Source organism: Saimiri boliviensis, chromosome 15 (assembly GCF_048565385.1).
Source record: "Saimiri boliviensis isolate mSaiBol1 chromosome 15, mSaiBol1.pri, whole genome shotgun sequence".
Lineage (NCBI taxonomy): Eukaryota > Metazoa > Chordata > Mammalia > Primates > Cebidae > Saimiri > Saimiri boliviensis.
This window is the reverse complement of record NC_133463.1, coordinates 48,524,590-48,550,735: the sequence shown is the minus strand read 5'-3', so window position 1 is coordinate 48,550,735 and position 26,146 is coordinate 48,524,590. Positions and strand designations below refer to the sequence as shown.

The window sequence follows — 26,146 nt, the reverse complement described above, 5'->3', positions numbered from 1 at the left end:
ATTAAATACTGCAAAATATATAGCCAACTACTATTCTTTTGTATTCATTTTATATGTCAATAATTATCAGTAAATTATTATATTGAGAGGAAACTCCAAAATATATGTAGAATGAATAGTAATGATAAAATATTAGCATTGTATGTCATTTCTTTCAACTACAATCTCATTGGGTTCTCTAGAAAGTGAGTATTTTAATCTCCCTTAGGAATGGAAAAAAAAAAAAAAAAAAAAAACTTGGAACCTTCTCAACTGTATAAGATTTGTGCCGAACTATTTAAAGAATCACTCTGGGTGTCCTGACACAATCAGATATGGTGCAGTAATCAAGCCTCCTCTTTCCTTCGCCGTCATAGGAGACCGGAAAACCAGCGCTAGAGAATTACCCTTTTCTCTCCACCCTGCTTTGGGTCATGCTCAGGATGAGAACTCATCCGGGCATACATTGTACTTCAGAGTCACCAAGACCAAAACACCTCTATCACAAGAATTCTGGGTTCCATTTTTTCTCAGTTTTTTATTTCTTTTGTCCCCATTGCTTTCCATTTTTATTAGTCAATCTGATTGTTGAATATCTACTATGTTCCAAACTCTGCACTAGGGCCTCTGGCAAAGATGAAAGAGTAAGCCATAATTCCTTTTGTGGACAAGCTTGGAGCCTAATTAAGGGAGGAAAATGAGATAAATCACTGAATGTACTATCTTAAATAAACTGTTATCCTTTTGCATGTTAGAAAATCAGAAAGAACCTGTGCTTAAAAATTTAGACTTTATGCTGTAGATGGTGTTTGCTTTTAGTAATTCAAAGGAAGCTCAGAGAAAACATCTTGGGTGTTCCTAACGTTTTGTTTCTTACTTTGGGAGTAGGATTCACAGTTGTGTTCAGTTTGTGAAGAAACCATTGAGTTACACATTTATATGTACTTTTCTCATATTTATTATACTTTGATTACATGCTTTTAAAGGTATAGATTTGTTTTTCCCTTAACATAGAATAGGCATAAGTTTTTCTCAGTCTCAACAAATACTTTAAAAATTGAATTATAATTAATTTTCTAAAAATTTAAAAACTAGTCTTATTGCTTCCTTACAAACATGAAAAGCATCCTTATTTTTGTAAAAGAATTACCATGCTGAATTTTCCATTATGCTTCTACTTGTAATATTTCAGGCTATTCAAATTTTCTCAGACTATTCCCACATATAAAAGAGATAGTATATTCTTATGGTCATTCTAGAGAGCCTTTACCACCGGAAAAGTCAGCATACGAGTTGCCTGTAAATTTCCATTTGGTCCTATTATTTTTTGTGCCTGACACCAACTTAATGATGTCTTGAGCAAATAAGCAATTACATTCACTGTATCCTCTCAGTATTATACTGTGTTAACATTCTTTTTTTTTTTTAATGAAAAAAGAAGTGCTGTTTGTGGCTGTGATTAACTCTTCTTAACTCTTCAGTTTCCTAAAAATGTAATATAAAATGTACCCAACTCAAGGGGAAAAAAAAAAAAAAAAAAAACAGCACCAAGCAAAGCAGTTAAAATTATTTTAAAATTAATTCCATAGGTATTATATAATTTCCCCAATAAATATTCTGCCACACAACATAAAGGAAATAGCTCTACATTTACTCCTTTCTGCAACATTTACCCTGTTACATGCATATCTCCTTGAATTTTCCATAGACTTCATGACAGAGGTTTATTTCATCTCATATTCCTCTTTCTCTACCATTGACGGCAAATAAGATTCAGTAACATGTAACAAATTCTTGAAAGGACTTGTTTTATTTTCTAGGATTTGACCCTGGAACTCTCTCCACTTTGCCTCTACACATTCTCTCTCACCATAAACAGGCATGGCCTTGGTTTTAATACAACGACCCTTTGCCCTACTTTCTATATCTAAATGACAACCAGGGACCTCCATCTACAGGTTCCAACCACTTCAAATTCAACAAATCAAAAACTCAACTGTATTCTCCCAGAATCTGCTTTTCCCCATCTTCACCTCACCTCACTGTGCCCCCAGCCAATACTCTGGGTTTTCTTGTATTGGTTAATAATAGTCACTCTCCTGAATAAAATAACTTTCCAATACCCTCCTCACTATGCTTTTTTTGCATAATTCCCTCTCTCCTATCTCTTGCCTCATTCTTTTTTTGCCTTTTTTGTTTTTTCCTGACGGTGTCTCACTCTGTAGCTCATGATTGTGGAGTACAGTCATGGCTCACTGCAGCCTGAAACTCCCAGGCTCAGGTGATCCTCCCACCTCAGCCTCCTGGGTAGCTGGGACCACAGGCACGTGCCACCTACCATACCTGGTTAATTTTCTGTATTTTTGTTGTAGATACGGATCTCCCTATGTTTCCCAACCTGGTCTTGCACTCCTGGGCTCAAACAGTCCACCCTCCTTATTCTCCCAAAGTGCTGGGATTACAGGTGTGAGCCACTGCACTTAGCCCTTACCTCATTCTTGAAACCATTTAACCCTGTGCCTCTGCAGTCAGAGTGATCAGAAAGTATACATTATGATGTGCTTAATACTATTCACTTATTCATTCACCCATTCCTTCATTCATTCAGTCAACAAATATTCATGGAGGAAGACACAGACTTTTCTGAAGAAACCCTGTTAGGCATCCAAGAATAGCTTTCTTGTCTTTTTCTTTCTTTCTTTCTTTTTTTTTTTTTTTTTTGAAACAGGGTCTCACTTTGTCACCCAGGCTGGAGTACAGTGGCATGATCTTTGCTCACTGCAACCTCCGCCTCCCAGGTTCAAGTGTCTCTCATGCCTCAGCCTTCCAAGTAGCTGGGATTACAGGCACACACTACCATGCAGGGATAATTTTTGTATTTTTGGTAGAGACAGGGTTTCTCCATGTTGATCAGGCTGATCTCAAACTCCTGACCTCAGGTGATCCACCCATCTTGACCTCCCAAAGTGCTGGAATTACAGGCATGAGCCATGGTGCCCAGCCTAAGAATAGCTTTGTAATACATACATTGTGTGGAAAAGAATTCAAATGCTTTTACATGTCATATAAATGTTCTGTATTATTTGGCCTCTCTACAAACCTCTCCTGCCTCATTTACTCCATTTCCCTACTGCATGTCCTTCACTCCAGGCACCCAGAACTACATGTGGATGCCCAATGAGCCTTGCCCTTATGCCTCTGTGCTTTTATTCCCTCTGCATGGAATGTCCTTCTCAACCGTGTCAATTCAGCAAACTCATTCTGGCTACTTCAGACAGTTGGTATCCGTCCTCTGTACTCAATAACAGCCTGTGCAAATTTAACATTTATCACTCTATTGACTAATTACCAATCTTCACTTTCATCTTTCCTACTAGATGGTGAGGTGCATGAGAGCAGTGATTGAATCTCCTGTGCCCTTAGGGTTGAATGACCAATAATCACATATTTGGGAATAAGAAAATGAATTAGTAGCCCAGGTGGGCAGACAGATATGAATCCAGGCTCCGCCAAATAATAACTACGTAACATGGGCAAGTTGCTTGTCTTCTCTGAGTCTTGGTTTCCTCAGTTTTAATTCTCTGTTAAAAAGAATCATAATATTTACTTTAAAGTGTTCTGTGAGGACTCAAGATAAAGCAAATAAAGTGTTTAGTAAAGTGCCTGGCCCATGGTAAGTACTGAATAATTTTTAGCTATTGTTATTATTGTGTCTTTGAAAAGTCGTGGTGGCATTATTGCTCCCTTTACACTTTACAGTTGCAGTCAGGTGGGAGGAAGCACAGGATGGGAGAAAAAAAAAGCAAGTAGCATTTTCAAAAATGTACTCGGTATCTGTTGCACTCTTGATACGTTATCTCATCGATCTCCCCAACAATTTGGGTGAAGTAAGAATTACTATTGCCAATTTACAAGTTAGAAAACTGAACCTCAAAGAGCATACATGACTCATTCAAGGGTACAAAGCTGCAGTTTTCCAGGGTAACCATAACAAAACACCATAGACTAGGTGGTTTAAACAGCAGAAATTTATTTCTCACAATTCTGGCGGATGGGGAGTTCAAGATAAAAGTGCAGGTTGATTTCCTGGTGAGGGCTCTTTTCTTCCTGGTTTGCAGATGGCCACCTTCTCACTGTGCCCTCACATGGTAGAGAGTGACAGAGAGCGCTCTCTCTTCCTCTTCTTGTAAAACCACTGGCCCTATAGAAGTAGAGCCACACCCTTATAACTTCCTTTAACCTTAATTACCTCCTAAAAACGTGTCTCCATATAGTCACAATGGGGGATAGGGTCTCAACATATGAATTTAGGGAGACACAATCCAGCCCATAAGATGTTCTTTGTCCTGAATCTCACTGCTAGTGCCAAGGGATGAACAGATATAGCGTTAAGTGCTGTAATCCATGAAGTCAGAAAGTTTGGATTCAATTTACTCAAAATCTTGAGGCTTTGTAGCCATTCTCCCTTTATTCCATACCCTATTAATTGTGAACCTCTTGGTCATTCAAAATATAAAATAGCTATTGGTAAAACAATGCTGGTGATACGGTTTGGCTGTGTCAGACCATACATCGACCGGAACTGTATCTCCCAGAATTCGCACGTGTTGTGGGAGGGATGCAGAGGGAGGTAATTCAGTCACCGGGCCCAGTCTTTCCCGTGCTCTTCTTGGGATAGTAAGTAAGTCTCACAAGATCTGATGGGTTTGCCAGGGATTTCCGCTTTGGCTTCCTCCATGTTTTTTCTCTTACTGCTGCCATGTAAGAAGCGCTTTTCACCTCCCACCACGATTCTAAGGCCTCCCCTGCCACATAGAACTGTAAGTCCAATTAAACCTCTTTTTGTTTTCAGTTTCGGGTATGTCTGTATCAGCAGCATGGAAACAAATTAATAGAGAGAGCACGCCACGTACTAGCCATTTAAAGGGAACGTTCCTAAGGGACATGTAATTTAAAGTAGAAGAACTGGATCATGAGTGTGAAAGTCCTCAGCTCCTTGAGATGGTCACTGGGAGGTGAGAGTGGGGACTGTGTGGAGAGGCTGCAGGAAGTAGAGTGATGGGCCCCAGCATCACCCAGAGTGATTATGTAGGAAACAGTGATGTCTCATCCTGGTGAGACGGTGCTGGTAGAAAGAAAAGATTTGAAGGGATGCTTAAATCAAAGGGAGCCCACTGAATGTACCACTAGGTATAAATCCCGTGGCTATGACGGAAAAAGCAAGAGCTTATTTCTCACACTGGATACCTGCTCTTCTTCCTCAGTGCCCACTGACACCTAAGTTCCTTTCTCTGGCAATCTTAGCAGGGAGACCTCTAAAGTGCACTCACATTAAAATATACAATTTCTAAAATTAGATGATCAGTCTTTGATACTGAAGAGAAAAAAAATGCCAAATTGCCTAGGTAAGTACTCCTGAGGCAAGCTTAAAAGAAGAGAAGGCAATTCATTGAGTTGTTGGGAATCCTCAACTGGATGAAGGTAGTGGCAGAGCAAGGTGAGCCCAAAATACAGGTTGAAAGTAAAATGGTAAGTGCTTTTCTAAGACGAGGTTTGTAGTTGCCTCACTTGTTTCTTTTCTTACGATGAAAGAAGGAAAAGTCCAACACCCTGAATATCTCTACAGGGACTCTCAACCACCCGAGATTTTCATAAGGATAAAAGAGCAAAGAAAGGAGGCACAATTCCCATCATTCATGGAATCAGCTTATAAATTGCATAATACTCATATGATAGGATATTATATATCAATAAGAATGGACACATTAAAACTGTAAGTGGCAATATGGGTTTTTTAAGATCTCAGAAATGTTAAAAAGTGAGGTAATGTTAATAACCTCAAAAACAAAATTTTTATAGTCTCACAAACATAATGTTGAGTGAAAAAAATATAAAAGAGTATGTACCGTATGGTTCCATTTACATAAGCTCAAAAACCAGACATGAATTATTCAGGCTGAAAGTCGGGAAAGAGGACACCTTTGGAGCAGGTTGAGGACTGGATGGGGGTGGGGCTTGAAGTGCTGGTCAACGTTCTGCCTTTTGACCTGCCTTCTGCTTAGATGGGTGTGTTACCTGAAAGACAATTCATTAAATTGTACACTTATGATCGGTGTATCCTTCTGTATATTTCTACAAAAATTTTAAAAATTGAAAAACATCATTTCTGGGTTTATATCTAAAATACTTTGAAGGAGAGATTCCAGCAGATATTTATACACTCATGTTATCGCAGTATTACTTATAAGAGCCAAAAGATAGAAACAAGTAAAAGGTCTATGGGCCACTGAATGGATATTTAAAATGTAGTACACACATACACTAGAATATTATTGAGCCATACTAAGGAATCATATTCTGATACATGCTACATTGTGAATGAACCTGGAAGATATTATGCTTAAGTGAAAATAGGCCAGACACAAAATGTCACATGTTGTGTGACTTCTCTTATATGAGGTACCTAGAGTACTCAAATTCATAAAGACAGAAAGTAAGGAAGCAGTTACCAGGGGAAGAGGAAAATAAGAAGTTTTCATTTAACAATTATGGGGTTTCAATTTGGGAAGATGAATTTCTGAAGATGGATAGTAGTAATGTTTACACAATGTGAATATGCCTGCTACCATTGAATTGTATACCTAAAATTTGTTAAAATGGAAAATTTTATGTGATACATTCTATCATAATAAAGCATTTTAAAAACAAAATAAGAATAGAAGTACATGTCTTTTTCTTCTCTCTCATTGGGGTAATTCTGCTCATCTGTCCCCAGGATCTTCCAGACAAACTTCTGAATACTTCTCCCATCTTCCATTCAAGACCACTGTAGCATCCAGCGCTAGGATTTTCTTCTGCTTTTGGTAATCTTTTCCTGCAGCTTACATGTCAAAATTTTCCTGGCTGGCTTTATTTCACCTTAAGAAGTAGAAGAGAGTATCTTTAGATCTTAATTTGATCAGGAGATTTGAGTTATTGACCAACTTACATGAACATCTTAAAAACATTACATCATTCCCAGACCAATATTCTAAAATATACGTCTAGGAATGTAAACCTTGGTAATGCGCAGCTAATTTATTACTCCTCTGAGTAGAATACAGTCCATTGAGTGAAAATGTTTACATTTATTTATACCTGTCTATCTATAAACAGACCTGTGACAAAAATCAAATGGCCAGGTTCACAAAAGAATCATTTAGAAACAATGAGACTGTTTTAAGTCATTTTATTTCCATATTATACCAAAATATCCAATTGACACAGTTAACTCTTCATTTACTCTGTCTACATAAGTTTAAAGAGTTTGACTAAATTTTTCAGAGTTTATTAATATTTTCACCAAATTTCCAGATGTTTTGCTTTCCCATTTGGTGTCACTATATATCTTTATTTTCTCCTTACACTCTGATTCCTATGTATAGTTCATTGCTGGGAGATAGCTGCCGGGCAGGACAGATATTAAAACTATAGAGCATCTCATAAGATGTGAAGCTGAATATCATTTTTTAGATTAGGTAACCTTTTCATAGCTTTAGGGAGAAACATGGATAATACTTGTGTGTGTGTGTGTGTGTGTGTGTGTGTGTGTGTGTGTATGTGCACACATGTGTGAGCTTGTGTGCCTTGACAGGTAATTCTTTTCTATTGAGAATAAGCAAACCTTTGTGTTAATCATTACAAGAAAATCCTAAAATATCTTGTTTTGTTTTCTTTTAAATCTATAGCTCTGCACAGTGTGTGTGTATGTGTATGTGAGTGTGTATGTGTGTCAACTCAATTCACATATAACCTCAGAGAAATTAGTATGGAATACTGATTAAGAAGGCTGAAATTTTTACTCTGCTCTGACATTTTCTTAGCTGCCTCAGTTTTCTCATCTGTGTTACAGAGATAAAAATCATACCTTCTTTATGAAATATTGAACAAGAAAAGGCTTATTATAATGACATACTCAGTTAATGTTGGAACTCGTAGAAAGAATCAGGAAATGTTTCCCTAATTGTGAAATGACTCTCTACATCACTGACTTTGAGTCACTGGTCCTAATCAAAATATCATGCAACTCACATTTGAACTTAGTTGTTGTTTTAAAGGAGTGACATGTTTAGGCATATTACAGCCTATTCAATGCAGGGCAAGGAGTATAGAATATTTGGAACAGTTCAAGGAGGGACATATGGGTAGGGTTCAAGATATGGTAAGAGAGGGAGGCAAAGACCAGAGCCAACAATTTTGTTTTGTTCTCAACTTAGGCAGCAAAACTAGGTCTTTAGAAAAACATGGCTCCCACAGTAATTGGTGAATACTACTTCACTATCCTATTATTCAGTCCATTTTGAAATGCTGAAACTTAAATTTTCTGATTAAATTTTAATGGTGTAATTATTCACCATTAAATTTTGCATTAACACATGGTGAATCATACATACATTTTTGTCCTTTGTCATTGCTCGCTGCTTATTGGCTCAACTACCATCAGCTTTAAAGACCTTTTTAGTTTTATCTTCTTATGGTCTGAATGAATGGCAGGAATGTGTCTTAGTTTAAGAGACAAAACGTCTTTTTCCAGACTGAATTTTTACATTCCAGGTTTCTTTGCCCTGTAGACTTCCAGATCCTTAATTTATAACCCACAAAATTCCTGTTCTTCAGCTAAAACACTTTTCTAAATGTCTCTGATTACTTGGCTCTTTGCTCCTCCAATTTCCTAGATTAAAGAATTCTGGGATTCATAGGCAAATGTTGTCTAACCTAGCTTGTCAGAATTCTGCTTGTGTTTCTAATGGGCTCCAGACAAGTAAGCAACATATAGGTAGCTTGATACATTTTTCAGTGTCTTCAGCCATATTAAATTGTATTATTTTCATGGAATAAAAAGATTTATGTCTGACCTTTATGGATTGTACTCGTGTGGTGTGTGTGTGTGTGTGTGTGTGTGTGTGTGTGTGTGTGTTTGAACTTGTGTGCATTGACAGAGAATTTTTTTATATTGAGAATAAGCAAAACTTTGTGTCAACCATTGCAAGAAAATCCTAGACCTTGTTTTGCCCAAAAGTTCTTAAAACTTCCAGAAAATATATTCTGTCCCTTATGCTTTGCTTTAGAAGCATATATGTTATAGTCACACTTTTTCCATAATGGAATTTATTTTTTCAAATAGTTCAGATAGTAGTTAAGAACTTATTTTAAAGAAATATCCAAGTTTTCACCTCAGTATCTCTATCATCTGAGTGGGCACAGTATTTTAGTAAGTCTACTTAGTTTTTCTGACTTAGTTATAACTCTAATCATTATAAACTGGATTTTTATAGAAATTCTTCTATTTGGTCTATTTTTCTTCTTGAGTATAGGTTTTGTTGGTTTTTGTCTTTTTCTTCCCTTGGTTTTAACATTAGCATTATCTTATTTTCAAATAATGAATTTTGTTGTTATGCTTTTTGATGTTCAGGAAGAATTTGAAGTACATAGGAATTATAGATCCTTTATAGATTTGATCAAATTCACATATATGACCATCTGAGCCTAGTGTGTTTGTGTGTGTGTGTGTGTGTGTGTGTGTGTGTATTTTGTGGAAAGGGACTGCTAGGAAGGTATATAAGTCTTTGACTGCTTTAGTCACTTTTTCACATTTTTTTTGCAGTCATTTTTTACTTTTCACTGAGTCTTTATTTCTAATATTGAATCAATTCTGGTCATTTATGCATTTCAAGAAACAGATCATTTGCCTTTTTCAAAGAATCTACTTTATTTAAAAAATTAAAGATTATAAAAGATTACTATATACAAATTTACAGTCATTATTTTGAAATATGAAACATTAAAAAATATAGAAATTACAGACAATAATTTTAACTTGTTCTGATTCAAGAGCCCACTCCCTTAATTACTGTCCTTCAGTAAAAATCAGGAAAATAGCGTACATAAGATAATCAGGAATATATAGATATTTGGGAAAGCTAGCTGCTAACACAACTTGGGGAGCATTTTGGAAAGAAAAAAAGGCTAAATTAAAAATCCATAATTATTTTCAAAGCTAAGCTTTATTTCTCCATGAACAATTCACTGAAGCCAGGTAAATAAAGTGTTACTCAATGTTAAAATGGGATGAGTTTGTGCTAAACACAGCTGAGAGATCAGAAAAACAAGGATTGAAGTATGCCATTGAACTTGGCCAGGTGGAAGTCTGCGGTGATCTTGTCAAAAGTAGCACCCAAAGCAGAGGAAATGCAAGCCTGACTGGACAGTTTTGTGAGAAGAGAAGGTGAGAAAGTGAAGACAACGCTTGATAGATTTTGTTTCAAGGCAAACAGAGAAGTGAAACTAGATGAGAAAAGGAGATCTGGAGCAGGATTCTTTTTCTTAGCTGAGTGCTATTAGAACATGTTGTATTCTTGCAATTTTATAAAATCAATGAGAAACTGATGAGACAGGAGAGGGAGGAGAGTCAGACACGAGTACCAGAAACAAGGAGGATCCCGTGCACAATTAAATTTTTTAAAAAACCCTTAGCCTTTGAAGAAGGAATATTTCACCTATCTAACCAGAAGACAGGATAAAAAGGTCAAGTTGATAAATTTGGATAAAGCGGTACTTTTAATAGCTTCTACTTTATCTAATTGTTTTACTGTTAATTTTTCACATCGAGGATTTTAATTCATCTGGAATTGTATTATGGTGCGAATTAGGGGTCTAATGTTATATTTTTCTGGGTGGATGGTCACTTGATTCAGCTTCATTCCCTGGTGCTTAGCAATGACTGCCACCTTTATCCTCCAGGAAGCTCTCTCATCTTTCAAGGCTTATTTCTGTATCTTTCTTTGGTTTTTCTCGTCTATTTGTGGCATTGCACAACTGTAATTAGTACGACTTTATAGTAAGTCTTGACAACTGATCAAACAAAACTTGGCTTATGATTTTTCTACCATATTGTCTTAGTCCTTATTTTTAATCATCTAAATATTATCTCTATGTTGTTATTTTTCCATTCTTGTTCTTAATATTCTTTAATTGTACATTTTTTTTCTTTAATGAGGGTTGCTAGAGGATTTTTCAACTTCTTATATTTGCATCTAGTTTTTACTTTTTAAAAACTATTTAGTAAAAGTTTTCAGTTTTATTTAATGTCTATTTTTTACCTCTTTGGTTTCTTTTTTCAAAGTCTTTTCTTCTCAAGGGGAAATTTTTAAATCACATGAAATCAAATTATAAATAACAGAAAACCAAATTATAAAAGTGAACAGTTTTTCATAATATTAATTTTGTTTAATCTCAAGTGCAAACTTTTTCATAATTAGTAAGTGGACTTTGTCACATTGAATCATGTTAGTCAATAGGTCTGTGATCAGTCTATGTAGAGGTGACCATATGACCTTAAAGAGCAACAAAACCAATCTTTCTCCAAAAACATCTTCCCCAGGTAACCAAACATGGCATTGCTCATTTCTACACAAACTGATAATCAAATACCAATAGTAGTTGGATCTCTCAACAACAGCTCTCAACATTAAGCGTTCCATAACAATGACTAAGGAAGCTGTTTCAATATGCAGATTCAGAAGGCCCTATGTGTAGTCTAAGAATCTCAAATTTAAATATGTATTCTAGTTTTTTCAGTTAGCCATTCTAGAACCTTTCTCTGAAAAGCACCACTGTAGAAGAGGAAAGAAGAGATATTCATTTACCTGGAAGTGATCTCAGAGTTTGCTCCTTGCTAGGACCACAGCACCTTACTTTCTATTAGTTGATGATATAAGCAAAGGACAGGAATATCTAAGAGGGAGAAGGTATTAGGATGATGACACCTGGCAGGAAGTAGTTTTGAGGGTGCTAGACTAAATAATTAACTCAATGAGTTAATTGAGTCTCAGGTACCACTGACCAATAGAACTTTCTGCAATGATAAAAATGTCTCATGTAGACTCTCCAACTAGTCACATGTAGCTAATGAGCACAAGAAATGCAGCTAACTCAACTGAGTAACTGAATTTTAAATTTTATTTAGTCGTCTTAATTAAAATGTATATAGCCCCATGTGACCAGTGGTCATACCGGACAGCATAGTTCTGGAGCTTTGCCTATGGCTGGGATAGAGAGAGTGAAAAGAAACTTCGTGCTAAATTAACAATTTCTAATTTAGAATTTTGCCAAAGATCAAAATAGTTCTTTGCTATTTAGGATTATAGTATCAGAGCTTGTTATCATACTAGCAGGGAGAGTTGTAAAATTGATCAAATATATTTTACTAATGGTTCATCTATCATTCTGCCAGTGGCATACATTGCCTTTAATACAGAAGTTATTGAGACATATTTTAAGGAAATCTTTGTCACAGTTTGGGAAATGATAGACAGATAAAAAAATATTGGTGGTAAATATCCTTAGTACATGCTTCAAAGTTTTCCAAGCTAAATTTTCAGTAGACAGTGAAAAATTCATTATGAGTTTAGAAAACTGTAAAAGATTTTTGACCAAGGAAACTTTATTGGTAGTGGTGGCTATCACTTTTGAAACACTGACCACATACCAAAGAGTAGACTAATGCTCTTCATGAATTATTTAACTTAGACAAAACCATGAGGAGCACATTACTATCAGTCACATTTAGAGATGGAAGAATCGAAGATTAGGGAAGTTCGGTAAACTGCCCAAAGTGGTACAGCCAGTCAGACTGAAACCATGACGGAGGCAAAGTCTGTTTTTCCTGAGACCACAACAACGTGATTCCTCCTTCCACTTAAATCTTGGGGGTCTTCAGGCTGATAAAAAACTTCCCTCAGACGTTTAGCATTTTTTAAAGTAAGTTCTACTGTGTGATAATAAAAATACTAAACTTGACAAAACTAATTGTTCTCTAATTCCAAAACATCTACAGAGCACCTGGGCAAGTTTGGGTTCATGGTAATGAATCTGAGGTAGGTTTGAGCGATTGAGAGCTTGGGAATGAAGCTAGAGTATCTGAGAGCAATCCTGAGAGACCGACTAAGAAGGAGAGATGGGGTGGGGAAGAAGGGGAAGGGAGAGAGGCCATTGAGATGTATGAGGATCAGGTCAACGTGAACTAACACCCCAGTGGTATTCCCCTTGTGGCTTAATCCAGGCATATTTTTCAATCAGACATAACTTGTGCCTAATTTAGTTATGGTACTGCAATAGAAATCCTGCCACCTTCCATCCTCCCCACTTTAAATTTTATTAAATTTCACTAAATTCACTAATGTTGGTGAAAGTGTTGTTGGTTGATTGGTTGATTAGTTAGTTTTGAGAAAAGTGTGAAAATTTAGCTTCACTGAGCAGAAAGAGAAACCTGGAAACATTAAGAATGCAAAATTTTCCCCCCACCTGACTTGCATTCTAATAATTCACATTGTGTTGTTTCTTAATTTTTTCAGAGTGTAGAATTTTGGGTTCAGGTCTATCTTATCCTGCTCTTGGGATGTAGGAAAGCCTCAACTGAGATCCAGATAAAATTTTTTTAAATATATATTCATCATTACAAATATGATGTGATAGCTACCTAATTGCTGACCCTAAACTCTGACTGGTAGATGCAGACTGGCAGTCTTTTCTAACAAAGCATGAAATATAAGTGTCAGAAGAGACCCAAAAGTTATCTAGTTCAATCTCCCTTTTGATCCTGGAATCCTCTAAAACTTCCCTGCTACGCAATCATTTGTTTGTTTGTTTGTTTTTCCCTCTTGAATGCTACCAGTGACAGCGAACTTAGTATCTCCTGAAGCAGCGCAATTTCATCCAAGAAACTTAGCTTTTATCCATAGTCATGGTTTATTTATTTATTTATTTATTAGGAACATAATCTCTTTATGTTTGTTTGAGATACAAGTGTTCAGCTTGGATGATGAGAATAAGGCAAGTACTGGAGACTATGACCAGCTCCTGAGTTTGTCCCAATAAACTCCAACAGGGGAAAAAAAAATAGCTAAACAGGATCTGGATAGTTTCATTCTATTGTATTCAGCTTATGCAATCCACAGCCTGGCACTTCTGGAACATCCCTGCCCCAGGGATGACAGTTAAAGATGAAGATAGTAAACATGAATAATTCAACATGTATAGGCAGGGCAGTCTGATGTCTCCATACATTCTCTAAAATTCCATATTTGGTCAGAGCTGGGAGTTGGATCAGGGTACTCACCTGTTTGGGTCCCACTATTCCTCTGATTCTGCTTTGCTGCCTTGGAGAACAGGGTTTACATCTTCTGGGGGCTAGTGGGGTCATACTCTTGGCAGCTTGCTGGGCTAATCAGTAGTATCTTTTGATCTTGGGCCTCTCAAAGTTTACCAGAGACATAGGCACAGTACCAAACCCATTTACCATCACCTCACACCAGTACTTGCCCCACTGAGTGAAGGGTTCTTCTGGTAAGTTTAATGTATGTGGGGTGACCACAACACCAAGATTCCTGAAGAAGCGATGGAGAGCTATTTCATGGTTCAGCCCCCATTTGACATTGTTCTTCACCCTTACCTCCAGGTGACAGCTTTTCAGAAATGTTATGGTTGCCTCACCTGCCTTGGTCTGGATCTTTTTAACTTGTCTCTGCAATTTCTCTTCTTTAAACAGCTTCTCATTTGCAGGCAATGCCTATACAGCTAGTCCCTGAGGAAGGAGTTGATCCCAGCCCACAGGTTTACTTATTGAGACCAGGTCACCCCAGACTCCAAGTGTCTCCAGAGACTGCATGAAGATGAGCTCCAGGTTTTCTTTGGGCTGGTGCTTGGTGTCGCCACCAGCTTATACATGTGGTGTCGTTGGTGCAGGTGTGGCTTCTGGCCCTTCCCAGTCAGCAGCGCCTTCCATCCACCCAGTGCTTCATGATGCCCAAGGCCATGACAGTCCCATAGTCACAGTTTAATCCTTGGGAGCCACTTTGGATGATTGAAATTTCTGGCCTAGATGACTGTCAGCCTTTTCTGACTCTTCCCCTCGCCCATCCCAGGTTACACATCCCCAAATTCAGCAACCATTTCTCTTAGGACATTTTGTGGGAACCTTAGTCATTGTGGCTACTTTCCCTAGAATAATTTCCCATTTGTCTGTAATCTTTAAAGTATGGCACCCACACCCAAACATAATTCCAGGAACACTCTGACCAACACAGGATAGATCCAGATTATCACCTCCCTCTGAATGGACACGTCAGTCCAGTAACATGAACTACACCTCAGTCATTCTTTGGCAACAGTTATCAAATGGCTTAAGGATCATGTGCATTTTAGTCTATGTTGCTACTTAACTCCTATTTTGAATCTGTTCTTTTTTTCACATTCTAAAAGATAGTGTTAAGTGTATAATGGAAATCACATGAACTTCAAAGTTAGAGAGTTTTCTCTATGCATATAGTCTACACCATTCTAACTCTGTGTTAACTTCTCTGAGACTCAGTTTCAATATTTATATGAGAGTTGGATAATGCCTAGTTGTTCAATTTTGTTTTGAGGCTTAAATCAAATAATACATGTAAAACAACTAGTATGATGTCAAAGTGCAGATTTCTCTGCGGTGCAGTATGTTATCTTGGCCCATATCCTCGCTCATTAACATTTTTCTTTTCTTATGTTTTTTTGAGACAGAGTCTCTCTCTGTCTCTCAGACTGGAGTGCAGTGGTACAATCTTATCTCACTGCAACCTCTGCCTCTCAGGTTCCAGCGATTCTCTTGCCTCAGCTTCCCAAGTAGCTTGAATTACCAGCATGCACCATCATGCCCAGCTAATTTTTATATTTTGACAATATACAAAGGTACAACGGGGTTTCACCATGTTGGCCAGACTGGTCTCAAACTCCTGATCTCAGGTGATCCTCCTGTCTCAGCCTCCCAAAGTGCTGGAATTACAGGCATGAGCCTCCATGTGGATTTCAGGACACAGAAAATTAGGTATTCTTCCCAGGGTTTCAGCATTCATGAATTTTAACATGCTTTCACAATTTTCATTCTAACAGGACAACACAAATAGTGATGTTTTCTAATAAGGAATTTTTCAAATTAATGCTAACCAGTATTTTCGCTGACAGAAAAAAGTAGGCAAAATAAAGTTTCTGGAATTCAGCAAATCACAAAGGCATTCCCATACACAAGATGGTGATCTAAAGACTGCATAGTTGTAACATTAGGTAGAATTCAAATGCTTCCTAGATATAACCTCGTTTAGTATATACACTCTTTGTAGCAGACTATAAAGATATTATCATCCCTGTTTTATAGCTGAGCTTAAAGAAGTTCGCAAAAATAATAAGTCATTTATATCCTCGCATCAATAATCATGAGTGTTTATTTTAAATACCCATGGTAAAATAGGAAACTTCTTTCACATAAAAAAATGCAATTGATTCTTTCAACAAATATTTATTTAGCATCTACATATGCCTGACACTGTCCTTGGCAGAGAGAAAAGCAACAAAGGTCTGCCTGTGCTTTCATGGATATCTTGATGGAAAAGGACAATAAACAAGCAAACAAATAAATAATGTGTCAAGTGATGAATGAGAAAATCAAATTGTAAATGGAAAATGTGGTGGCATCAGTGATGGTGCTGGTGCTCTTTTAGATAATAATGGTTGGAAGAATCCACTCTTATATAAACTGCCATCTGTGCAGAGACCTTAAGAATCTGAGTATATCTGAGAAAACTGCAGCCTCAACAGTGAGCCCAGCAAGTTCAAAGATGCTAAAGTGAACATACATTTGCCTTGCTTGAGTAACACCAGAAAGGTCAGTGAGACTAGAGTAGAATTATGGCACAGCTGTGGTTGTGCAGGAAAATAGATCAGATGGGGAACCACGCCATGCAGGAGCTCTGAGGACATGAGAAGTATGGATATATTATATATTAAACGGCCCTGAGCAGAGGAATAACATGATTTGACCTGCATTTTAAAAGGATCACCATGGTTGCTGTGGATAATGTGGACTGGAAGGTACAGGGTGAAATAAGAGAGACCAATTAATAGCTATTGCAATAACCCAGATGAGACATAATGTGATTTAGACTAGAGTTCTAAGGATGAAAGTGGTGACAAGTGATCTGATTTTTTGTTTTTTGTTTTTTTGTTATTTTGAAAGTAGAGCCTCAGGATTGGTTAATGATATTGTACATAGGGTATACAAGAAAAAGAATAGTAAAGAATTATTTCATACTGAGGGGCAGGAAGAATGGAGTAGCCTTTTACTTAAGTTGAGAGTCTGTGGAAAGAATCACAGATTTTAGGAGTTAAAAACCAAGAGTTCGTTTTGGACACAGTAAGATTTAGATAGCTAGTACATATATTCACCTGGAGATTATGAGAAAGTCTCTGCCTAGGATTCCAGAGTCCAATTCTGGAGAAGTTTGCACCACAAAAAAATAATATAGGGTATCTAGAGAATAAATGTTATTTAAAACCATGAGACTGTATGAATTACCTAGTGAATGAGAAGTGATGGAGAATAAAAGAAGATAAAAGCTTGGCTCTGCAACATTCACACATAGTCAGGAAGATGAGGAACATTCAGAGATTGACACAGACGCAGTGGCCTGTGAGGTAAAAAGCAAGGTGAAGAAAGTGTTCTAAATGACAAACAACAATTTCTCAATACCATTTGACAGTGATTCTTTGATTATATCAGATAATACTAGCTGTATTCACAAGACTGAAACCCAAAATAGTTGAATTTGTTGAAAGTTGAATGCTGTATTATAAGAGGGCATCCATTTTGGAGTAGTGTAACTGGGAACATTCTCGTGAGAGTTGGACTGTAATGTGTGTTTCACTGTTCAGTCTTCCTCAGCTACAGCAACTCTGTCTAAATTTGGCTTTGACCCTTCTTTCATTTCAAATCCTTGTATTAGCTAACAGCAAGCTCTTATTCCCCATCTCTGCCACCCATGTAGCGGGGCAAAACCTGTAATTCCCAGGAGACAAAGAACAGAAATAAAGATTCTGGTTCATAAGTTAATATACAACCAATTGTGATGTTAAAGGCTAAATACATTTAGACATGTGTGGTCACATTGCTTTATGTTTGTCAATCTCATTTTATGTAACCTGGACCAACAAAATCAACAAGGGGGGAAACACACAGATATAAGGTCAGTTCAAGGGTTCAACAAAATGCTCAAAATGATAGAATCAGCAGATAAAATACTTCACAGGTTGCCAAGATACCTTAATCTGGGAAAAGAATCAGAATTAAGTTTTTGTTAAGAGGTTTATCGTTCCCTATCCTGATCCTTTGATAGAGATAGTCTATAGGAATCTTAGCTTTGCAATTATATGGTTGGAGTAATTGGGAAAAAGTTTAGAAAAAGGGTTTAAACAAGAAAGATAATAGCTTAAGAATCTGAGAAGTCACTTGGGGAGAGCTGGGTCATCTTGAAATTGCTTTAGGCAAGTTTAAACTGTTTAGAAGACTTTCCCCTTTGTAAAGGAATAAAAAAGTAAGGAATAATATTCTTCTGTGTGCTTTTGCTCCTGACAACTAATATGGTTGAGTAAAGCAATCATAAAATCCATTTATTTAAGAAAAAATTAATAAATCTTCCTTTTATTTGTCCTTTGTGAAGAATTCTGTTTTTACACATTGTACGTACCGCTATTTACTTCAAGCCATTTAATTTACATTTTCCTTGGTAAAGAAAAAAGATGTTATTTCAATCCTTAATCATTCAAATAGACACCATATTGTAGATTTTGAAAAAAATTGTAAATTTATGTTTCTATATACACCTCTTAAAAAAGTTTTACAACAAAGCATTATCATATGTCCTTTTTTGATTCAGTTATTTATAACTGCCCATGTTTGCTGGTAAGTTATTCTCTGTCCCTCAATAGACGAGAGGGTGGGCGTGTGTGTTTCTTTGTGAACCACGGAGAACAAGTTTCAGATATGGTGACATTTTATCTCTAATACTTCAATGTCTATTTCCTAATAACATGAGCATTCTCATGCATAATCACAGCACAGTTATCAAAATCAAGACCTTTAACATGTATACAATAACATTCCCAAACTCATATTCCATATTCTAGGTATGTCAATTGTGCCAAAAAATATACAATAATACAATATATGATTAAGTTATTACTAATCCAGAATTCATTTCAGGATGACACACTACTTTTTAATCTCCTTTTCCTCTTTTGGATCTCCTTTCATCTGGAATATTTTCCCAGACTTTGTCATTTGACTTTGACATTTTGGAAAGAGTACAGGCCATTGTATTTAATAATGATAAATAGATGTGTATGAAATGTAAATGGATGTTTATGGGTGTACTCTCTCTTTATTTGCTGAGAGGGTTTGGAAGTAATGACACCTCCCTAGCCATGTGCACACCTGATATCCAGAGCTTGGTTTCTAAATATCATTTCCCACTGAAAGGAATCTGGGTTCTCTGGAGAAATGGCTGTTTACTGCCCTGGAGCATATATTCTGTCAGAAGCAAAAATAATAATAAGAAGAAATTATTAAATTATATAAGTAATTATAGATTGTGAGAGGTGCTAAAATGAAATATAGGTAATACATGAAAAGAGAGATCAACTTTTGTTATGGTGGTTAGAGAAAGACTCTCTGAATAAGTTTTATTTAAGCTGAGATTCAGAGGGAAAAAAGGGGGCAGCCATGTGAAGAATGTAGAGAAGAGAATTAGGCATAGGAACAGAAAGTTAAAAGACCCTGTTGTCAAAATTTAGTTTGCTCAAAGATGAGAGGAGAGCACTGTGACTGGAGCCTAGTACTGGCTAACGTTGGTGGGGATGACCAGAGAGAATGTGGGTATGATATCACATCACGTTGGAAAGACAGACACGAGCTAGCGAACCTAGCAATTTAGATTATATTCTGGGTGGAATGGGAAAGTCTCAGGAAGATTTAATGTGGATAGTGACATGATGTGACTTATATATTTAAAAGATCATTCTAGCTGCTTTGTGAAAATTAAATTAGAAGAGATTTGAGAATGAAAGCAGAGAGACCTGATAAAAGACTATTATGAAATCCTAGGCAGGAAATAATGGTGGCCTGTACAAGGGTGGTGACAGTAGAGATAAAAATATGTGATGTGGATGAATTCAGACTACATTTTGGAGTTACAAACACCAGGATTAATGTTAGATTAAATGTGTGATGTGGCTGAGGAAAAAGGAAACTTGAAGGAAAATTTCCAGGTTTCTTATCTTGGCATCAAGCTTAGAGAAGAAAACCAACAGTTCCATTTTGTTGATTGAGTACGTTTGAAATGAGTTTTTGATTGGAGTGTGTTGATTGGAGTGCATTTGAAATGAGTTTTGGAAACTGAATGAAAACATTACATAAATAGGATAATGTACAACAATTTAAATGTCCTATGGGATGTTCTCACCTTTTTATGAGATTAGGATTCAATACTTAAATGAGAATATCTACATCATTTCATTAAAATGAAAAGTTAAAGAAAACCTTGATTATCTTCAGATTTTCTGGTAATTTAAATAGTACTATGTATGCTTGGAAAGATAAAATACTGAGATTACCTACAATGATTTAAGGGAAAATTGTAAGAAAAATTAATTTTCTAAGATAGTTTGAAGCCACAGTTGAATAAAGGAGAATGTAAGTTAGACATCAGAAATAATTTTCTGGGCAAGAATAATTCAAATCAGAATGTCTTTTAAAGGCTTATGAAAGCTCTATCAAGTGAGATATTAAAAACGAGAATTTAGAAAGCCCAGTTTAAAAGGAAGAAAAATATATTGCAAAGGAGATGAAATACATGTTCAAATAATGTTTTTAAAAGTATTATTACTGTTTGTGAAACCAAATCTAGTGAGTTAAATGTTCCAACTTTTTCCAGAATGCTCTTCGTGTACCATCTTACAATTGGTGAAGGTGAAGTTAAACAGGCCAGTATAATATTTTAGATGCCATTTTGGGAAGTTTTTGTATTACTGTGTAGAAATTATTAAGGAGCATATCTCATGCAAAATGAGAATGTGCCAGAGAGAGGCGGGGAAAAATGGACTATCAATTTCAAGAAAAAAAAAAAAGGAATATTTGCCTTTAGTGAAGGGAAACATTTAGCGGAAAAAGCTATTGTAATTGTTGTGAGTACATGAATTTGATCTCAGTTACAAAGAATTTTTATTCCAAAACAACCCTTATAAATACAGTGTATGTAAATGTAATTTATTTTTTAAATGGACACATTGTTTCCATTTTTAAGGTTAGGTCTCGAAATTATATGTATTTATCTATTTTCCATTAAGGATTCTACTTTTACAGAAAAGTTATTTGGGGCAAATTATATTATTGATATAGAGGATTGGCAGTCTTTTTATTGTATATAGGCATTTAAAATTTTTAGCAAAAATAATTGTAATATATCATTTCTGTGAAAGCAGTGATTTCAATTAAAAATAAGTATATCATTATTTATGTATTGATTCCTCAATTTGTCTCCACAAGGATTTGAAACAGAATGTAGCATTATGAATCTGGGAAGCAAGGCATCTCTGTCATTATATAACATTACATCTCAGTAAAAGGGGAGATGCGAGAGCTGTTTAAATGCCATGAGGAGAAGTATGAGAAAAATCAATGCTGAAATGAGTAATTGAATGATGTTTGCAGGGGCTGAGTAGGTCATCATTAGGCATGACACGATTATGATGAAATTTCTAGAGTTATTCGACCTAATGTACATGATATCTAGTAAGACCAGAAATTACATTTACTGCTTTGATTTACATAGTGCTTTAGATAATTAGAATGTAGTCATCAGGCTAATATGATGCAGAGGAAGATGGAATAATCAAACGGTAAGATAATTCAGTGACAATGGTGACCTTGACAATGCTGGCATTTTGTTACTTTCTTGAGAACCTGAGAAAATGCTTCCTCACTCAATGTAAGACTACAGACCTGATAAAATAGAACAACAACCAAAAAATCAACACAGCCAATAATGATACTTGTGAGACCTTCCATGTCACATGCTTATGATAGATGCTTCTACATGGACAGTGAAATAGGTAACCTTATTCAGTACATGATAACTAGTACAGCAGCCCAGATGAGTTCTTTTTATTTGTTAAACTTATGTCATGTAACCAAAGCAAGGACTTCCATTAGGGGCTCTCCATAGTGATAGAACCTCCCTGAGAGCAGATCTTTTTTTTCTTCCTTTCTTCGTAATGTTGTCACATCCAGAGAAGGAAAGGCTGAGCAATGCTGGAGAATACCACAGTTAGGTCCTATTTTGGTCATATGATGTAGCTCTGTATGTTCAAGCCACATCTTAGAAACGGATTCCATTTTTAAAGAAAAAGAAAAGAAAAATTATAAAGGTTATACTGAATGTTTCTGGGAATGCAAACTCATATCCTCCCTTCGGACAAGCTAGTCCCTTGATGAACAGTGATTAGACCGGGGAAAAAAAACTGTTCTGTATGGTGGTGAAATATACCTCTCTACAACACTCGTCTGCTTTTCCCATTGCTTTCTTAAAGCACTACAGGGAATGTGCTTATCTCTTTTATAGAAACAGTTTCTCATATATTTGAAGAGCGGTATTACATTCTCAGCCTTCACTTTTTCAGACAAATCAGTCTCACCATTTTTAACCAACAGAATATTGATTCTAGAGGACCCACTTACACTATTGGTCTCTCCTTACATACCTCTTGCTCTAAATATATGCTGACAAGGACTGAAAGTGATGTACCAACTGCTTGGGATATCACTTTCTTTTCTCTAGGCACTCTGTTCCTATCAGTATTACATTAACAACAACAAAAATAAAGCGAGCGATTGGATTCCCTCATTTTACTGTTGATTTACTGAGTTTGCTGCTAACAAAACTCTTCTAATTTCTTTTTACATGATGTTCTTGTGTACTAATTTTCTACAGTCTTTTAAGGTCCATTTTTAAAACTTAGATTCTTGCCTTTATGTTTAACTCAGAAAATCATTGTAATTTTTTAATGCTAATTCAGTCTTCCAAGAATATTCTCACACACACTCTCTCACTCTCTTACTCTCTATCTCTATCTGTCTCCATCTCTCTCAGCCCAGGGCCATCCTTAAATCTGCTTCTGTTGCATGGGCCACGGAGAATGTTGGAGCTCTGTAGCCTGCCCCTAGAGACACTCCCAGGAGGATTTGGATACACCACGGTATTCCAACTTAATATTATCCGCCAGCCAGCCAGCGTCTTCTTTTCTGCAGGACTATAAGCAAATGCATTATCAAGTACCTGCTAATATTTAGTTATATTTCCTTTATACAGAGCAATTACTTTGCCATGAGTTAAAAAAAATGTTTATCTATCTAAGACCATGAACTTAATTGTTTTAATTGTGCAAAAACTAGTGCAATATATTTCAGAACCTACATTTTTTGGATCAGATTTATCTAAGGTATGTAATTCATCCTGTCTCTAAACTCTACACCTAACGTAATCTTACAAAAGCCTAAAATAAATTATTCTAAAGATGTACTTATATCAGTAAAAATGGAGATGATATCCTAAAGCATTAGTACTGTGTATCTTCTCACAAGTTGGATGTAGAAAGCTATAGAAAGTGTGGGTAAAATTGTTGCCGTCTGATAAAAATGTTTTTCCAGGTAAAGTAACTTTAAAAACTTTTTCCACATTTGGAAGAAATGCTGCCTAAATCAGAATAAATCAACTTCTCTTTGAAATTGACTTGATTTAGAAATGTTATTTTGATAATAAATTACAGTTTTCTCCCAGTATGTAAGACCTTAAAATGGAAATCTGGAACTCACAATTCTGTCTCATGTTCAATATTATTTTCTACTGGGCAATGGCCAAAAATTCATTACAGCTTCAACATAGTTAATTTATTTCTACCTACCTCAAGGTATGCTAGAGTAATTAATGGGGGCAGAAAGATTAACTAGAGCAGAAAAATATTATAAAAATCGTATATTTTATTTTGATTATATGTTTGAACCATATTTGTGTATTTTATAACTCATATTTCTAAATTATCTACATTTAGAATTTTAGAATGTTATTTTATATTCTGAAATGCAATTCCTGTTAAAAACACTAAGTAAATTCAACATTAAGACAAGTAAAATAAATAATATACCATCTAACATTTTATCATTTGTTATTTGAGCAGTTGCAGTAAAATCACCAGAGAGCAATATGTAGTTGCAACCATCCACCGTATTTTCAAGATGCTCACCAACCACGAAATGAATTTCACGTCAAGGCCATAATGAGAAAAAAAATTCCAGAATAATTTCCTACTTCTTGAATTGAATGTGAATGAACAGAGAAGGCAGATCATTTCTAAAAACAACATCTCATCCAGTGAACTAAATCCTTCCAATCTGTGTATTAGAAGTCACCATTTGAAAAGTATGCAATCATATTGACATGTTCAGGCAATTTTTATTTTGGATATAGTCTATTTCTTCCAGACAACAACAACCCCCACAACTAACTTTTCAGTTTTGTTAAATAAGTTGAGTAATAATAGCAACACTCCCAAGTAAACAATCAAGACCTAAGAGTTTTCCTATGAACCTACTACCAGAGGAAATGGTAAGATTTGTGTTATGTCTTTTCTTCTTCCATCAGGCCATGTATAATTATGGCTATTAGCTCCATGACCATCTGCCAATAACTTCTCTTCTGATAACCCTTTGAATCTTTAAATAAAGAACTTAAATTCTTGTGTTACTCAAAATATGAGTATTGAACTTAGCACTTTGTGTTCTGGTTAATTATAAATATTGTTGTCTTTCTTGATAGATGAGAATCAAGTTGCCTATGCTCTAAGGACATGTCATTTAACCTTGTTCAACCCCACTTTCTTATTCATAATGTGGGGATAAAAATTGCATGCACTGCATAGGAATAAAGTGAGTATTGAATCAAACTATGGATTTAAAATGCTTATAAAAGTTCCTGACTTACAGTAAGTACTCAATATATTTGTCATTATTACACATAAAATAGCTACTGTGCCTGACACACAGTATATAATCAACAAATTAATATTTAAGCCGTTCTTATTCCTTATCTCTATATCCCTCCAGTATTTGATTTGTTTTATGTTAGGGTTTCCTAGTATATCAGAGTCCTCTTCTGTGTTCTCCTTCATTTAAAAGAAAAGTTAGATAAAAAATAAGTTTTAAAAAGTTAGGTAAAATAATTAGTCAAGAAAAAAAAAGTTAGGTAAAAAATAAGTTTGGGACGGGTGCTGTGGCTTACGCCTGTAATCCCAAGATTTTGGGAGGCCGAGGCAGGCCGATTGCCTGAGCTCAGAAGTTTGAGACTAGCTTGGGCAACGTGATAAAATCCTGTCTCTACTGAAGTACAAAAAATTAGCTGGGCCTGGTAGTATGCACCTGTAGTCCCAGCTACTCAGGAGGCTGAGGCAGGAGAATCACTTGTACCCAGGAGCGAGAGGTTGCAGTGAACTGAGATCACACCACTGCACTCCAGCCTGGGTGACAAAGCAAGACGCTGTCTCAAAAAAAAAAAAAAAAAAAAAGAAAAAGAAAAAGAAAAAAAAAGCTGGAAAATACAGGGCAAATTTAAACAGTGTTCTCCACTTTATTAATATACTAGCATGCATTACAAACCTCAGCAGCAGCTATGAAGCTTTCCTAAAGCCTGCGTGATTACACAGCCAGCTGCCACATCTACCACCTTTCTTTAATACAGTTTTTCCAATGTTGCCCTATAACTATTATCTACTTACTTTGTTTATAATGCCTTGAGACATTGGTTGCAGGTTGGTTTATCAAGGGAAGGGACTGGCTCTTTTGACTACTTTTTAAAATCTTAGCACACTATCTAGGGTAGGTTGCACTGTGAGGATAATACCTTTATACATTTATCTGGCTTACTTAGTGTTGACTGCTGGAGCCATCTCCTTCTCACCTGCTTCTCAAGTTTATTAATGTAGAATTCCCCTAAATATGAAACCCATTGTATTGTTTACAACCTCTCTGAATATGTGTGTGGCTCTCTGGCACTGATTTGGTCAAAAAGCAGAAAACCTTGCCCATCAAAAAAACTCCTGCTACTTTCCTCTTTATCCCTTCCCATTCTCTAGTCCAGAAGTGTAGACTATCATTGGAATACTCAATTCGATGACCATATTTTGTGAAAGAAAATCTAAACTGACAGAAATCCTTTGA

The 26,146-nt window shown here is 36.1% G+C and overlaps 1 pseudogene; it reads right to left on the bottom strand.

The window, feature by feature from the left end:
• Positions 1-4,618: 4,618 nt before the first annotated feature.
• Positions 4,619-20,832, bottom strand: LOC101033346 (large ribosomal subunit protein bL9m pseudogene; annotated as a pseudogene).
• Between the last annotated feature and the right edge of the window lie 5,314 nt (positions 20,833-26,146).